Source organism: Sylvia atricapilla, chromosome 13 (genome assembly GCF_009819655.1).
Source record: "Sylvia atricapilla isolate bSylAtr1 chromosome 13, bSylAtr1.pri, whole genome shotgun sequence".
In the NCBI taxonomy this organism is placed as follows: Eukaryota; Metazoa; Chordata; class Aves; order Passeriformes; family Sylviidae; genus Sylvia; species Sylvia atricapilla.
Window position 1 is genome coordinate 5779510 of NC_089152.1, and position 16436 is coordinate 5795945.

Below are 16436 nucleotides of genomic sequence, written 5' to 3' on the forward strand. Positions count from 1 at the left end.
GCAATTATTCTCTTCTTGAGAAAGGAATTAATTAGCATCATAATATATCTTCAAAGCTCCAAGAAGAAAAAAGGAATCTGGCACAAAGCAGGATTCCTGGCATGGAAATCAGCCCCTCATCTAAGCAGCAGGGGTGATTGTACAGGCATATTAGTGTGAAACAAGGGGATGTGCTTCTATTTGCTGCTGGAAAAATTCTGATGAATAAATCAAAATCTTTATCATGTCTGAATGCACTAAGAAGGCTTCTGGTGTTGGAGGAGGATCAGCAACTGCTGTGTGATAAGGGCTTCATTCAGCTCCGTGGAAAGCTACAGGAATGTTGTCCCAGAGTTCAGGGGGACAGAACTGTGAGTCAGAAAATGCTGCCTTCTCCCAAGGACTAATTCTGCAGCCTTCAGGCAAAACATGCACCTCCCTTCTGAGCCACCCAAGTAAAACTTGTTCTGAGTTGGGCAAAAAATATTTATAACCTCAGACAATTTCAGCTACTGGCATGGCTGTTAAAATATGTTCTTTATGGCCTATTTATTGAGGCATTTTGATAACATATCTGGAGACAGTGTGTAGACACATTAAAAAAAGGCATCCCTGTGTCAGACAGCATAGGCCACAGGAATGAAGGATGATGTAACAACAGATGAAGGCACTTCATCACGGATCTGCTGCTTGCAAAATTCAGAAGAGTAATAAGGTGGTGGGCAGCAAGACTCACAACCTGCCACACATCCAGCTGCCACAGCAGGAACAGGAGTTCATTGTAAATCAGGGCAGGAGATGACTCGGAGCTGGTGCTGAAGGACAAATAGCCATTGCTTCATGGGCCACTGACACCGAGGCAAGCCATGGCCATGGTGGGCTCTGTTACTCAAAAAATGATGGGCCAGATAATGCCAAGCATCAGATGTAATCCTCACAGTCTTACCTGACCTGAATGGAAAATTCTGAAATAAAGACATTGGAAAGAAAGAATGATTTTACATATTCTTGAAAAATAGTGACTGGCACCTGTCAGTGCATCTCACATTCTTCCTGGAAGGTTTTCACTGACATTAAGCTAGAGTGTAAATAATTCTAATCTCACCCCTGACAGAAGGGAGGGTTGGGAACAAAAGAGGTGAGGTGAAATGCAATTATGTTCTGCAGGGAGGATGAGCAGGCAGGTGCAAGCAGCTCCTGAGCAAGGCTGCGGCCAGAGCCACTCGAGATGGCTGCACTTGTTATCTTCAATCTGTTTACAGAGGAGTAATTGAAAGTAGAGATGTCTGTCAGGCCAAGTGTAACAGTTTGTTCATGCTTTTCTGCCCTTTCAGTGTAGCTGAAACGATGGCAGGAGTGATAAAGGACAAGGATCCAGGAGGTGTGAAACCTATCTGATGGGCACCAGGAGAGGCTGGGAGGTGTGTCAAGTTCACCTCCACAACGATGCTGTTTTTACAGCTTGTGACTCATTTAGGTTTGTACAACTGCTACAGAGCTATTTCTGGCCACTGGGACATGCATTTGACCAGAGCAGGGTTGAGGATAGATTTTGTGCAGGTCACTGAAGCTGTATTTTAAGAAGAGAGCCCTGGGAGCTGAGCCCCAGAGCTGCTGGTGCAGGACATGCCCAGGAAAAGGGGATTTCTAACTCCATTTTCCTTCTTCATTTACTCCATTTTACAGTTTCCCCTACTGTTTTCTTAATGCTGTAACAGGGAAACTGTGTATTAGGCACTTTCAGACAAAATTTGGTGGTGAGTGAGACACGCAAGTTGCTTTTATTTCCCCTCTTTCAGACCAAGAGTTGTGCACTGAGCAGAGTTCCTGGAGTGTGCTGCAGGTTCCCAGAGTGAGACCTGTGGCAAACATTCCTGCAAAAAACGTGTGCTGACACAACAAATTTGATACTGACACAAGCAAAAATGTGTGAGCAGGATATTTTTGGGATATGATTTTTTTCTAAAGTGCTGAAGCTTTTTTACTTGGACGATTCCTTGAAACCAGTGAAGATAAAATCTCAAAAGGAGAGGGTAAGGAAGCAGGTTGTGCTTAAGTCCAGCTCAAGCAACAGCAAAGGTCTCTCTACAACACTTCTCATGCAGACAAATAAATATTTCTATTCCTATAGTGTTTCCCTCCACTTCATGTGCACCAATTGCTCACAGCATAACCTACCCTGGAGAAGCAACAGACATAACCTAAAATACTCAGTATTTTCCTGTTAGATAACCAAGGACAAAAAATGTGGGGGAATTACTGGAAAAGCTGTTGTGTGTACCTGGGAACAGGAGTATCACAGGGTAGTGGCATCACAGCCAAGCAGAAAAATAAAATCACCACCTGTCACCTAACGGGAAGTGCCAGCCATAAGGGAAGAAAGAGAACATTTGGGAAGAGGTGACACAGGGAGGGTAAAACTACTGCTCTGGCTGCAGACTGCTAAATGCCAGGTTTTTGTTCAGTGCTGTGATTACTGGGGAGCATCACTCAAAGGAAAAACCAGAAAGTAGCACTGAATACTGGAAGAAAAGGAAAATTAAACTATTGTACATCCTTATCAGAGTCACAAGAGTAAAGTTAGGCATGGGGAACTTCAGCCTTCTTTGCAGTGTTTAACTCATGGCTAAAAGGGTCTTTATAAGGTTATTTATTACATAGAAGAAGAATAAAAGCTGGCACAAAGGAAAAAAGAGAAGAGCTCACAGTGGTCCTGCCTGGGCCTAAATAAATAAATCCAACAGCACTTCATAAGAAAAGCAAGTGAAGTTTAGACTAAGCCCCAAGTATCTCTTTGCTTTTTGGGATGGTCTTGTCGTGTTTGATTCTGGGGTGTGTTTGGTAGAAAGCACCTTAAAAGTGAGAAAACATCATCCTATGTCTCAGATCTTCCAAGTGAAGTTTGTTAGAGATGCTTGAATGATTCAGACATTCCCAGCATGAACACATGTAAAACAAAACCTGAGAGCCATGCAACCCTCAAATCCCATTTACCCCTTTTCATGCTCTGCTGTCCTTGAGCTCCAGCTGGCACCAGCAGAGGCCACAGCAGGTGACAGGGAGCATCCCCCTGCCTCAGCAGCTCTGGGGGAAGGTTTGGGAGAATCTCAGTAGGAAGCCTGCACAGCAAAGATTTTTTCACCCCATTTTGAAGGCACAATGTGGCTGAAGGAATTTAGATAAGGCTCCAAATGCCTCTGTCCCCTGGGCTGAGGACTTGCAGCCAGAGCCTGTTTTACAGACCAAGGCTGAAGATTCCCCCTGTCACAGACAGGAGCTGGATTAGGCTTCCCACATGAAATTTCTCCCCTCTTTTTTCCATGGCTAAGAAGTAGTTCCAGCTACAGGACTGCATTCTCTGCTGGCAGAGATGATTGTTACTGCACTGGATTGCCCCACAGAGAAAGGAAAGTGAAGAGAACCCCTGGAGTTTTTAACAAATTTAAATAAAAACCAGCATGGATGAATATGACTCCTTGTGTCCTAATAAACAAACAAGATAAAACACTGCCAAACCTACCAGAGGCTTGAATCTAGGGCTGAGATTCGTGGTTAGCCAGAGCCCAAATCCAAACCCAGACCTGGCTTCCACCCAAGCAAGACTGAATTTCACGTCTAGTTTTTCTAACGCTGTTGCTTATGCAAAGCCTGAAATAGTCAACATCTTCACAGTAAGTCTAGTTTCCTTCTTGCTCTGAGGGCCAGGGAATGGCAGAGCAGAGCACAGAGGGCTGTTTGTCTTTTGCAACCTGTCTTCATCTCCACAGATCAATCTGGCAAATTAAATTCAGGGCGTGAATGGCCCCGCCGCCCAACCACTCCGGGATTGATTCGGCGCTGTCTGTGCCCCTCAGAATATTTATGCCAAAGAGCATTAAAAATAAATAACTAAATGCTGCTTCTTCAATATGCTCTGACATTCAGCAGAAAGAGAAATGAAGGTGAGGTGGGGAGGGGGGGAGAAGAGAAGGGAAGGGGAAGCAGTCGGTTCCCAGAATGAAAAGCACAGGCACGTGGGTCAAACACTTTTGTCTGGACCAAGTGGCAGGAGGATGCTGCAGTGGGGAAAATACCTTTCCTCCCTCTGTATAATTGCAATTGAGGAGGGCAGTGTTGGTCCCCTACGTGCTTTGCTGAGCCAAAATTCCCTCAGAGGTTCAATCATTTAGAATGGCAGAAATGAAGAGAAGAAAGTCAGGTTCAAAGCCACCTGCTGGAGGGTGTTTGGGTAGAGAGGAGTCGAACAGTACGGAAATAAGTATAAATAAATCACATGCCCAAATTTTTTCTCAAGGTCTGGATGCAAATCTCCCATTGCATGGGTTACGTGGATATTCTGAGCAGGCAGAGCCCCAGCTGACTGTAACAAGGCTGCTCTCCACAGTGATTCTGAAGCTTAGACCTGCAGACTAAGCTACACGTAGACTCCCAAGAGCTGCAATCTGCACGAAACAGCAGATTGGCAAAGCCTGTGTTAGCACCTAGAAACCAAACCTACAGCTCACAAAACAAACGTGAAGTAAATCTTTGCAGCATTTGCTCTAAGGTTGTAGCTCTGAGCCAATATTCACCAGGATATCCAGCAGAACAGGGAAATATTGTTGTATTTCTCATTTACCCACCCACAGCTCATCAGCTGATTTTAGCAGGGAAAGGAAACATCAAAGCAGCTCCTTTCCCAGCCCAGGCAAGGGCTGAACAGATGCACTCATAAGCTTGGTGGCACTGTTATCCTGCCCTCCATTTGCTGTCTGAAATATTCCAATTCACTCCAATCTTTCAACCACTTCCCCTTTGTTCACCTCTCCTTTGTGTTTCCTTTTCTGCAAATACTCCAGCAAATGAGGTCCCTGGAAGGAACAAAGGCATTTAAGGATAATGTTGCTATCCTGCAGGAAAATGGTTTTCAAATTTGTAATCATAAATAGAACTAGGAAAATTTTTACAGATTTGACTTTTTTTTTCTTGGGTTTTTTGGGGGGTTTTTTTCCCATCCAAAACATTTCACAAGTTTGGGCTGATTAATGTGAAATTACTTTGTCAGAAAAACAGGGAGTAGTGGTGAGGAACAAAAATGTTTGGTTTTAGCATTTAGAGAATAAAACACTGGCTTTCAGCTGCACTTAGGGGGGTTTTTTTGCTTCATTTTTATATACCAGATCTTTTAAAGCCTCTGAAATTAAGAAGAAATCAATTTTGGTTAAAAAAAAAATCTCTTTTTCATCTGACTTCCATTTTTCTTAAATAATGCAAAAATTATTTCCAGTTGAAAGGAGTCCTTCCTATTCTCATAACAGTTATATATCATTAATGCCTTGTAAGAGCTACATTTAGCCAATGAGCTAATACAAATAAACCATGTGATTGGCAAAGACAACTCTAATTAGAAGGACTTCCAACAAATTGACCACAGATGAGATAAAGGGCAGGATAAGTAAAAGTGCTATATAAATTACTTGCCATGAATTATCTACCAGCTCAAGACAACTGACAGTAATAGACCTGGGCAGCACATTGTGTCACCTTTCATTTCAGTTCCCGATTTTTCCAGTGGAATCAGGAGCAAAAATCCTGCTCTGCTCACTAGAGGAGCGCAGAAGACATGAATTATAGCGGGGTATTTTTTGTGTCAGAGATGGCTCTTTGTGCCTCCACGTGCAATTGCACCCCCCTTGCCTTGAACTGAGAATTGTGAACTCTTGAGGATTTTGGTGTGATCCCTAATGGAGCCAGATTCAGGTTCTGAGCAGGAGGGAGCACAGAAAGCATTTCATCAGGGATGGGGGTAAGAGAGAGAAAATCATCATCCCCATATGTGTCCATCCAAGGAGACAAAGGCCTGTCAGCCTGCTCTCCACTGAAAGCACGGCTGGTGTGCAGGAAAAGGCAGGAATAGATTCCTAAGCTTGGTTTCCAAGTAGCATTTACTGCACTGGACAGGGTGTGTACAGCATTTTGAACAAAACCTCGTAACATCTCTCTGCGGGGATTGATTTAGATGGAATGATAAATCATTTCAAATAAAGGTATGGGATGATATCCAGAGACTTCAGGCTTCAATCTAATTAGGAGTCTGGGAGCAGCACAGAGCTGCTGGCTGAGCAGAGCTCTGTGCACAGATCCACAGCTCTATGGCCAACACCTCCATTTAGGGCACATCCAGACCTCCCACCCCACATGGCTGCGATGCTGCATCGAGCTTCCCAGCAGAATTAGTGCTCATGGTGGTCTCAGTGGGGAGGAATGAATGGGATAAGTGCCCTACCTACACTTAAATCAGCTTGCAGGGAACAAAAATCACCTTGTAATACAGTCCCAGCACCAGGAAGCTTGTATTTCTCCTGGTGACACGTCAAGGCCCATGACATCATGCCGCGGTGTCACGGCCCCACATCATTTCATCATGAGGTAATCAGGTCAGCAGCAGAGTAAGGAGCCTCTAAATCAAGTGCAGAGAGCCAGAGGCTGTTTCTGATCCAAGGGCAGCCACGGGGAGAAGGTGCCATTCACAGCCTCAGAACACTGTCCTGCAGCTGCAGAGCTCAGGAGGGACAGGGGAGGAGAAAATAAAAAAAAAAAAAAAAAAAAAACAACAACAAAAAAAAAAAAACCCAGGACCCAGGTGTTTGTAGTTTGTCCTTGCTCAGAGGCAGCCAGATGCTTTAGCATTTCAGAGAATAGGTGGAGGAAGGGGCAGGGAAAGAAATACCCTTTGCTTTTCACAAGGAGACAGAAAGAAATGAGAGAGTCCATTAGATGTTAATAAATTATCCTGCAATATGCTGGGCAGGCAAGGCCAGCTCCTTAACTCCAGAGCTGGCAGAGCTAGGCAGAGATGCCAATTTATCCATGTCTGCAGTGTTTTGCAGTAACAAGCCAGACTTTGTGATACTTTCCTCTCCTGCACCAAATGCTTCCTCAGGGCCCATCAGCAGCAGCACTGTGATTTAAGACTTGGGTGAGTGTGTGACCTGCAGGGCCAGTTAAAGCACTAAAATAAATTGCCAGAGGAGGGTATGGAACCATCATCACCAGCAATTTCTAACAGCAGGTTCGACATCCTGCCTGCAGCCAGAGAGATGGAGCAAAAAACCCTAGCAAAGTCCTTTCCAATGTAATTTTTATGATTTCACAGGTTACAGAAGCAGTTTTGAGAGCTCTGAGCCTTATTCCACATTTGCTGCAGCATGGCCAGAAAAAAACTCCTAAATACTATAAAATCCACTAGACTTATTTTTTCTTAGTCTTGGTTTATTAAATGGTCTTCAAATCCAATTTTAGAGGTTCTTCCTTTATCAAGAGAAATGTTGCCAATTGCAAAGGTTATATCAGCCCCACAGATTACTGCCTGGTCTGGAGCAAATAACCTGGCAAAGGTTTCAGTGCACTCTCTGCTCCATAGACCTGCAGAAGTAGCTCAGTCCCCAGCTGCTGTCTGAGGACTGTCCTCTTTCAAATCCACCAGACACAGAGCTAAATCCTGAAAAGGGCTCTTGCTGCTTCATACAAAGTTTGATGGAGTTGAAAGCCTAGGTAACAACCTGAACTGATACATTAAAAATAGTCTTAATTGTTATTAGAACATCTCTCCAGGCTTCAGGGCCAGAAGTGAGAAGCAAACCAGTCCAGGGGTTATTTTTTAATTATCTCAGAACTTTAAACCTCAGCACCTGAGTTTTGCGAGATGGATGTCTGAGATTCGAAGGTCTGAATCTGGCAGAATTGAAACAGTGCCAGAGCAGAGCCCAAAAGGTGAGGTACAAAGTATTTATTGCCCTGGAGGATGCTAAGCACCCTCACCTTGGCTCTAAAACACTTCACTGGCAGGGGCTCACCCTGGGTGCACTCAGGACTGAGTTGAAAGTTCATCAGTTACACCATTTACCCAAATGAAGATAATGACAAGTAAAATCAATTTTCATATGGTTTCTAAGCTGAGATTTGCTTCCAGAGGTTAAAGACGCAAGGCAATACCCTTCAGTGAGGCTAAACAATTTATAGCAGCTGAGAATCAATCCTTCAAAGCTTAACTGCTAAGAGCAGGGAGAAATTAATTTCTGAATCCAGTGCATGTTCAGCCAAGCTTAAAATAAATGGGGATTATTATTCTTTTTCAGGTGAAAAGCAGATTATAAAAATAAATATACATTGTAAGTTTAAAAGCAAGACTCCAGGGAGACAGCTGGATTCAGGGAGAAATTAATCAGAAAGCAACTTCTGAAAGCATTGAATATTCTTTGCCATTTCCCAATCGATTCTTAACTCAGAGAGCAAGAAAACAGCCGACACTTCTAATAGCTGCTTTTGGAAGTGCAGTCTGCCCAGCAGTGTGATTTGTGGGGCTTGCACGAGTTCCTGGCAGCCACTGCAGATGAATCAGTGGTTTCTTTTTTAACATCATCTGCGATAATAGTCTGGCAGCGAGGAGAGGCGTTGCTTTCCTGCAGTCCAGCTTTGCAGGATGCTACCCTCTTTGGTAAAGCAGACATTAAGATTCAAAATCTGAGAAGGCCCTAATGTAGAGAATATGAGCTAAATATATCTTCTCTGTAGATCGATTCCTGCCTTGCCAACATGTTAACATGTTTTTTCTTTTTATTTTCTGTTCCTTCCCTTTTTTTTTTTTTTTTTAATCTGAGATCAGTGCTGCATTCTCAAGGACTTGTCCAAATTAATAATACCCGCTCGTTATTTCAGGTTCCTGCAGTTTTAACTCTGCCTTCTCAAAGTAAATGCAGAGAGGCTTCATTAGCACAGGTTGCCTGGCAATCAGACCAATTGCCTCCCTCACTTCTGCTCCACCAGGGAATTTTCAATCCAAACCCAGCGTTCTTCCCCACCTAAAATGGGTAATCTGGGCCTTGCTGTTAAGAATTGCATCACTGCAGGAATATCAATAAATAAATACTTCTGTGAGATCACTGCTTACCAGCAATCTTTCTATCAGCCAGTCTTCCTTGCACAGCCTTCTCATTAATTAAAAGCTGCACAGTTTGGACCATTGAGGCAAATGACAGCGTAGCACCCAAAGTATTACGCTGGGAATAACTTGTGAAAGCTCTCACTAATCTCTCAGGCAGGGGGCTCAGAGCAGCCCAAGCAATCAAGCCTCAGTGATTCCTCAATAACTAATGAAATCTGGCAGGGAAAAAAAAAAAAAAAAAAAAAAAAAAAAAAAAAGATAAATGGGGGGAAAAAAGAGAAACCAAAACAACCCCCTTGCCAGTGTGCAGGGAAGTTTTTTTGAGGTCCCTGCATTAGGAGACAAAAGCCTCTCACGCTCAGCTCAGCTTGACACTATTGAGAGCCAAACCTTTGCTGCAGATTTCCCTCAGCGTGAGCCCTTGTCCCTGGCATGTGCTTTGTCCCTTCAGAACAGCAAACAACAAAACAACCCAGCACTGGAGTCACTGCAGTGCTTGGAGATCCAACCATTGACTGCAGGCTTTACCTTCCACCTCTGCACAAACACCAGCCAAGGCCTGCACAAACAAATCAACTGCAGAACGGGGAAAAAAAACCTGGCAAAACACTAAACACAGCTTTCTTTTCACCTCTTTCAGCACTCAGGCAATAGATGTTTCCCTAGGGTAGAGTAAGGAGGGCTGAATTAGTGCTCTATAAACAGGTGGAGCACATATCCAAACCTGTACTTTCTCAGGTTAATGATAGAAGTAACACAATCTATCAGAGTACATATCCTCAGTATTGCTCAGGAACAACCAAATATGTCCATAAAAATATCTGTTAATTTGTTTTACCTTTTCAAATGCTTCAGTGTTTGACACTTTCTGCATGGCCTGCTACAAGCATTCAGTAATGTTCTGTCTTTGTGCTTTCTTTAGTTTACTATTAAAAAATAACAGGGAAGATCTGTTTAAGTTCAAAATTTGGCCCAGTGTATTTAGACATTCAACAGGGTTCTAATCCTTTCCTCAAAGGAAAAGGAATCTGACCCACTTTTGAGTCCCAAAAATATTACAATGATCCTTCCCAGTTCTCATGATAATGAAGTTATGGCAGGTGCTGCCTCCCTGGCCCTCATCAACCCTTTGTGAGGTCAAAGGATGTCTTCCCATGCATTACCTCTTCCTTTAAAACTGAAAATAGAACCTTCCTCCCACTGGTGTTTGGTCAGTGCTTTACAGCTGGGGATAAAAGCCCTTGGCAAGTTGAACCCAGCTCAGTCCATCTTGGATTAGCCACAACCAATAAGAAGGAAATTTTGGCTTCCTAATACTGTTTTTCTGGCTTTCCTCTACTAGGAGGGAGTATTTAGGAGCAGATTGACAAAAAAAAAGAAGAAGAATAAAAGGAATAACAAATCCATAGCCTGTCTAGCAGGGAGAAGGGAAGAATGCAACAATTTTACAAGACTGATAAACTGAAACGAACACCAACTCCACAGCCATGACCTTTTAAAGTGTCACTTTTACTGAGAGCATTGGCATGGAACGGCGCTTTTGATTTGTGCTGAGAGCAGAAACATTCTGAAAATCCAATCTGCACTTTGACATCAGCTGAGGCAGACCAGCCTTTGCCAGTTAATTTAGAAAAGCCCAGGATTTGTGCTGCAAGGTAAGGCTGAACATCTGCCTTCCTTCCCCTTGATTGCCCACTGAATCCGCAAGATCTCTTTAGGGGCTATGTAACATGGCTGTGACTTTCCCAACCACTCCCCAGCCTCAAGCTGATTTCCCCACTTGGGGAGGTGTGTAGGGGCTGTATGGGGGGTCATTGCCAGCCCTACTTCATCCTGTCAAAGTGCTCCCAGAGATATCTGTCAGCCTCTCCATCAAAAAGGGGCAACTGCTGTCTTCTCTTACCATGACTTGCTTGACCACCCTAATTCAAGGAGAGCCACCAGGCCAGGTAATGTCCAACCAGCTCCCCTCTACTGGACACTGCAGGTCATTTGTGATGTTTGGAAAAGGTTTTGTGGTGCCTAAAGTCTGAGATGAGATCACTTCCCTCCAAAAGACACCGCTCTCCAAGACAGGCAGGGTTCGAATAAACATGGGTGTATATTCTTGCCCAAGCCTGAACTTGCACAGTTATGTTACATCCACAATGGAAAATCAGCCTCTCACAGCTCTGCCTTCCACAGAGATGAAGGGAGTACTATCAGGGATGAAAACCTGAATAGAGAAGTGTGCCAGAAGTTTTAGAGGGGAGGTAACATGAGCTACAGACCCCTTGAGGAGCCTGTGTCATACCTTGTCCTGCTAAAGAGCAAAACCTTTTCTGCATTAGGTTTTACAAGGATTTGGGAAGTTAGCAGGCAATCCAAGGGAAACACCATCACAAGGCATAAATTCAAGTCCAATAGCTCATTTACTCCTATACTTTTCCCAGCTGCTAACCAAAGATGGCACTCTGGTTATTGCACATTTAAACTATTAGTTTATTCTAACCCAGAGTGTCTGATTTCAGCTGAGAACAGTTTGTGCCATGCCCTTGTGTGAGCCCCAAAGCTGTTAACATAAAATAAAAGCTGGTGTTTCTAACCACGCCAACAACCAACATGCCTCGGAAAAGCACAATGAGCATATCTGCAGCCTGACTTTACAAGAGCCTTTGCTCATTTGGAAAAGCTCTTCTAGGAAAAAAAAAAAAAAAAAAAAAGCTCTTCTAGCAGCTCCATACCTTTGGAAATTAAAGCATGATTCCTTCTGCCAGTGAAGAAATTAAAACTGAAGAGCCTGCCCCAAGCAGATTGGGTAAGGAGGTTGCTTTCTGTTAATGCAGAGTAGGAGAGAGGGCAGGAGGGAAGAAGCACTGGCAAAGGAAAAGGGCTGTTGAGCTAACAGAAGAATCTCTGCAACAGTACAGGAGACATAAGTGGCCACAAACTGGACAAGACAATTTAGGCTCCAACATTCCTCATTATTAAAATACATGATTCTGGAAGAGCCATTTCCTTGGGCCACACAGGACCTTTGGGCCCTCAGTTCCCAAGTAATATGTTAAAATATCATCTTCAGAGTTTGGATGAGTTTGGCTGCATGGGCACACCAACCAGCTGGGAAGGGTAGAGGGAGTTTTTGCAAAAAGTCCATTGCACTAGGGATTATTTTAGCAAGAACATGGAAAAGAATTCCTTGCTCTCTTCCCTTACAGCCAACTCTGTTTCGGTCAGCACAAATCTTCCCCTCTCATCTACATTAAGATTTTGCAAGGATGCTAAACAATCAATTGATTTCTCAGAGGACTTTTTACATTTATCAGCCTGGAAGACAAAGATTAATTCAACTCCAAATTAAAGCAAAGGCACTGGCAATGCCTGGAGAGCCCTGCAAATGCATCTTTCACAACCCTTTTCAGCTCTATGTGGACTTGATGAAGCTGCAGATAATTTAAAAATGTTTGAAAAATTGTGGGGCTATTTTTCAATTACCAGACATTTGTCTTTTTCACAGAGATTTCCTCTGCCCTATTTCAGATTGCCTAAAAAATTGAATAAAAGCCTGCCATGATCCAAGACCTCATCCTGCAAACGCTGCCATGGTGTCCAGATGACTTTGCCCACAGCTGTACAAGTAATACCTTTCTAAATTAAAAGGCAAGTGTGATATAAGTTTTCATCCCTTTTTTTTTTCTTTTGCTGCTCCTGAACTATGAATAAAGAGGAATTCCTGAGCACAAGTAGATAATCCATGAATAATTCATCACCCTCGTGTTCTCTTCCAGATGTAGAGACCCATGTGCAGATTCCTGTGCCTTTGAGTCTCCTGGGGAGCTTGGATACAATTGAGAGGCAGGTTTCTCTTATGCTAAATCTTATTTCATCTCTCAGACCTGTGCTAGCAGCTCTCTCAGGCTCAGAATTCTCTCCCTGATGAATTCCCTCACCTCCTCCTCTTTGTTTGCTCTTCCTTTCATTTGCTTTGTCCGAGTTGCTTACACACAATCACACCCTGCCTCTCAACTCCTGCAAAAAGGAATAAAACATAGAGAAATGTTTTACATCCACCCCCAGAAACAGCTCTCCCTTCTCCCAGATGTGTGTTGCCTCAGGTTTAACTGTGTGGATGCACATCTGATTGCACAGAGGAGAGTTGCCACACTCAGCTTTGCATCAGACAGGTTGGAAAAAGCCCAGAGTCCTTCAGTGGCCAATTTGCTTTTACATTTTGCATTAAAGGAATGGCAGAACAACACTGATAAAATATTCCTTCAGTTTTTAAGCTGCCTCATGTAATAGAGAATATTAATCAAAGCACAAAAAAAATCATACTCTTCCCCAGTCACAAATGTCATTAGAATAACTTTCCAGCTTTAGAAAGTTCTTTCCAAGTCATATCTTGAGTGGCAGTTACTAAATTAGGCTGAAAGTCATCCATCTATTCTATTTTCTCCCCAGAAAACACATTATTTTAAATTTATCTCATAATGATTTTTTAAATCTCTTTTTAATAATGCTAGGGAACAGAAAGGGAAGATGAGCTTTTTTTAGTCTTGATTTTGTTTTTTATCCAGCAGTATTCAGATCTGAGTCCTTTTTCACAGTGCATAGATCTGGATATTTTAGAGGTCTGCTTTTTTCAATGAGAAATTCAATTATTCTATTAAAAAAATTACAAGTGTTTCAACCAGCTCAAGGAAGAAAACATCTACTGAAAAGCTGAATATTAGACCCAGCCACTGCTCATTCCAGCACTGACAAGGGGCCACCTAAAGATGTCCCTTTGCCACAGGGGCCACACGACCAAGAAAGTTTCACAACAGTGATGAGAGCTCCACAAGAAGGAGAAAAATACAACACAATGCAGAGTTCTTAGCTGAACCCTTCCCCAACATTTGCTTCCAGTTTTTCCTGTGCTTCTTGACCTCATTGAACAAGAAATGAGGTTTGCACTATTTATCCCGACATAGATATCTAGGAGCTGAGAAACCAAGTGGAACAGTTTAAAATCATGGTTCTAAATACACATTTCATGCAGATATTTCTAATCTAATCTTTCCTAATTAGTAACATGTGAAAAGATGATAATTGCCCTGGGTGACAGCATCATGAAAACACGTAAACTAGAGGGAGCACCTCACTGCTTTCTCTTCTTTAAGTTTCATCCTTATTTCTCAAGGACTTGTCCAAAAAACACCCTCACTCAGCCATCTAAGAGAAACAGCAGGACTGTAGAGACAGAAAACAGAACAACTGGCCACGCACAAGGGCTGTCAGCTGAGGAAAGAAAAATTGGGAATAGATACAGAACAGCATTGTTCCTCACACTCATTTATAGACATCTTTAGACAGTACAAGGAAAGCCAGCACGCAGGCAGAGTCCATTCCATGTCTGCCTTTCCCAGGGATTGGGTCTTGCTCAGTGCTCACACCACCACCAAATATTTGGAGGGTTTTAGTACTCCCCTAACTCCATCTGGAGGGCTTGTGAGGTCATCAGCTTTCATATATGAAAAAAATCCAAAGTCACCATGAGGGAATTTTACAATTGAGTTCATTTGGGAGCATGCCAGTGCAGGGAAGGGAGATAGATCTTGTTTTAAGATGTGTTTATTTGCAATCCTCACACCTACACACACATTTGATTATTAATGTGGGTATCATAAACAGGGCTCTGTGCATGCCTGTTTCTCTGGGAAGAAGCAGAGTGGAAAGGAAATGACAAAACATTTTCTAGAGTCTCTACCATGCTTATAAAATAACTATTCCAAGTGTGAAATAATGCTGGATACCACAAATACAAGTCGTGGGTCTCACCAGAATGTGTCTAAGTGTTAATTTTTACATAACATTAACACCAACAGATTTCCTTTAGTCAGAACCTCTGGGCACAACTGACCAGAGCCACTCTTGGTTCTCAGCCTGGCTGTCCACCAGCAAGGGCAGCAGTTAACACTTGGCACCTGGTTATTAGTGTTTATTGGTGGAAGCAGTTTGTGCTGTGTGAGTCAGCCCAGCTGAGTGCACGGGAATATTGAGGTGTATTACACCACTGGCTGGATCAAGATTGTCATGCTGTGTATGGAGCTGGAGAGCTTGGACAGTGGTTGTGTGGGGTGACCTGCAGGAGCTGGATGTGCTCACAGAACTCCTTTAGCACATTACAAGTTTTAGAGGGCTGGGGGAGAATTGTTACTTGAGGAAATCAGCAGGACATCAACAAGTACTCAGGGTCTGACCTCCCTGCGCACCTCTGAAACCCTCAGGAGAGCCCCTGGATGCAATTTAAGGCACTCAATTACTGCAGACGCTCCTGGGTGATTCTGTGAGAACCAACCAAGATATATTCCCCTTTCCTCCATGGACTAGAAATGAAGCAAATGCTTGATCAGTTAAATCAGAAGAGAGCAATTACATGAAGCATTTTCCAAGGGTTCCCTTTGAAACTCCTTATATCTTCCAATAAATAAATACCATCCTATGCCTTGAAATTTTTATAATTTACCATTATATTTTGATAATCAAATTATCAAACATTTGACATGGCATTTAAAGCAAGAGAATCAGAACACAGAGGGGCAGGCAGGAGGGAAAAGAAAACATTGGAGCCAGCTACTATGCCAACAGAATGACACCCTAGAGGAAGAACCTGAGATATCCATTTATTTTTCATCATCAAACTAGTGATACATCATTTGGCAATTAACTGAGAGGTAAAAACATTAAGTATTGATTCCAATTATCTCTGAGGTGTAATTAATTGTTTTCTTTCCTTAAGATCTCCAATGTAAAATAGTTTGTACGGCCGTGTCATGAAAATAACACAACAGCTGGTAAGAGTAGAGAGACTTTGGACACTAAAGGAGAATCTAATGCATTTAGCCTAGTTGGGAAATTGTCCTCACTTGATTTTTAATTACGTGCAAAATAAATTTTCATTGTACTTGATTTTTGGCAGTATTTAATCTGTGCTCTCAGGGAAGAGACAAACAAATCTGAAAGATTTCTGATGAGCCCATTGACACAGAGATTAAAACTGTATTTTTATAATTACACCCCCAGAAGGTTTGCCCAGTGTTTGGGGTGTTGCTCCAGGACTGAGGACCAAGGAGCACTTTGCTATCCAGAGTCATTTATTGCTTGATTCTCCTTCACTGCTTCATTTTTCAATTTAAGGCCAAGAAACATATGGGTGGTGCCTAAAGTAATATCTTTTCCTGAACGTGTGCCAGGGCAGGTGTGTAATTCAAGTGACAAATGGGAACCTTGTGCATTGCAATTTGAGAAGTCTTGGGCCAAGCCACAGGTGCAGTAAATCCGCAGAACTTCTCCGACTCCTGCCCCATAGAAGTATCCTGCATCCCTTTTCTGCTCACCACAACTACACCAAATTACCAAGCAAGCCCTGCCAATAGTTGAATAATTATGCAATTAGCTGTGATTTAGACAGCTGGATTTTGCCCATGGAGGGACGTTTAATGAGAGACTGCTCTGGAGCAAAGGGGGCTGATCTGAATTTCAGCCTTCTTCAGGCTATTCCACAAGGTAAATC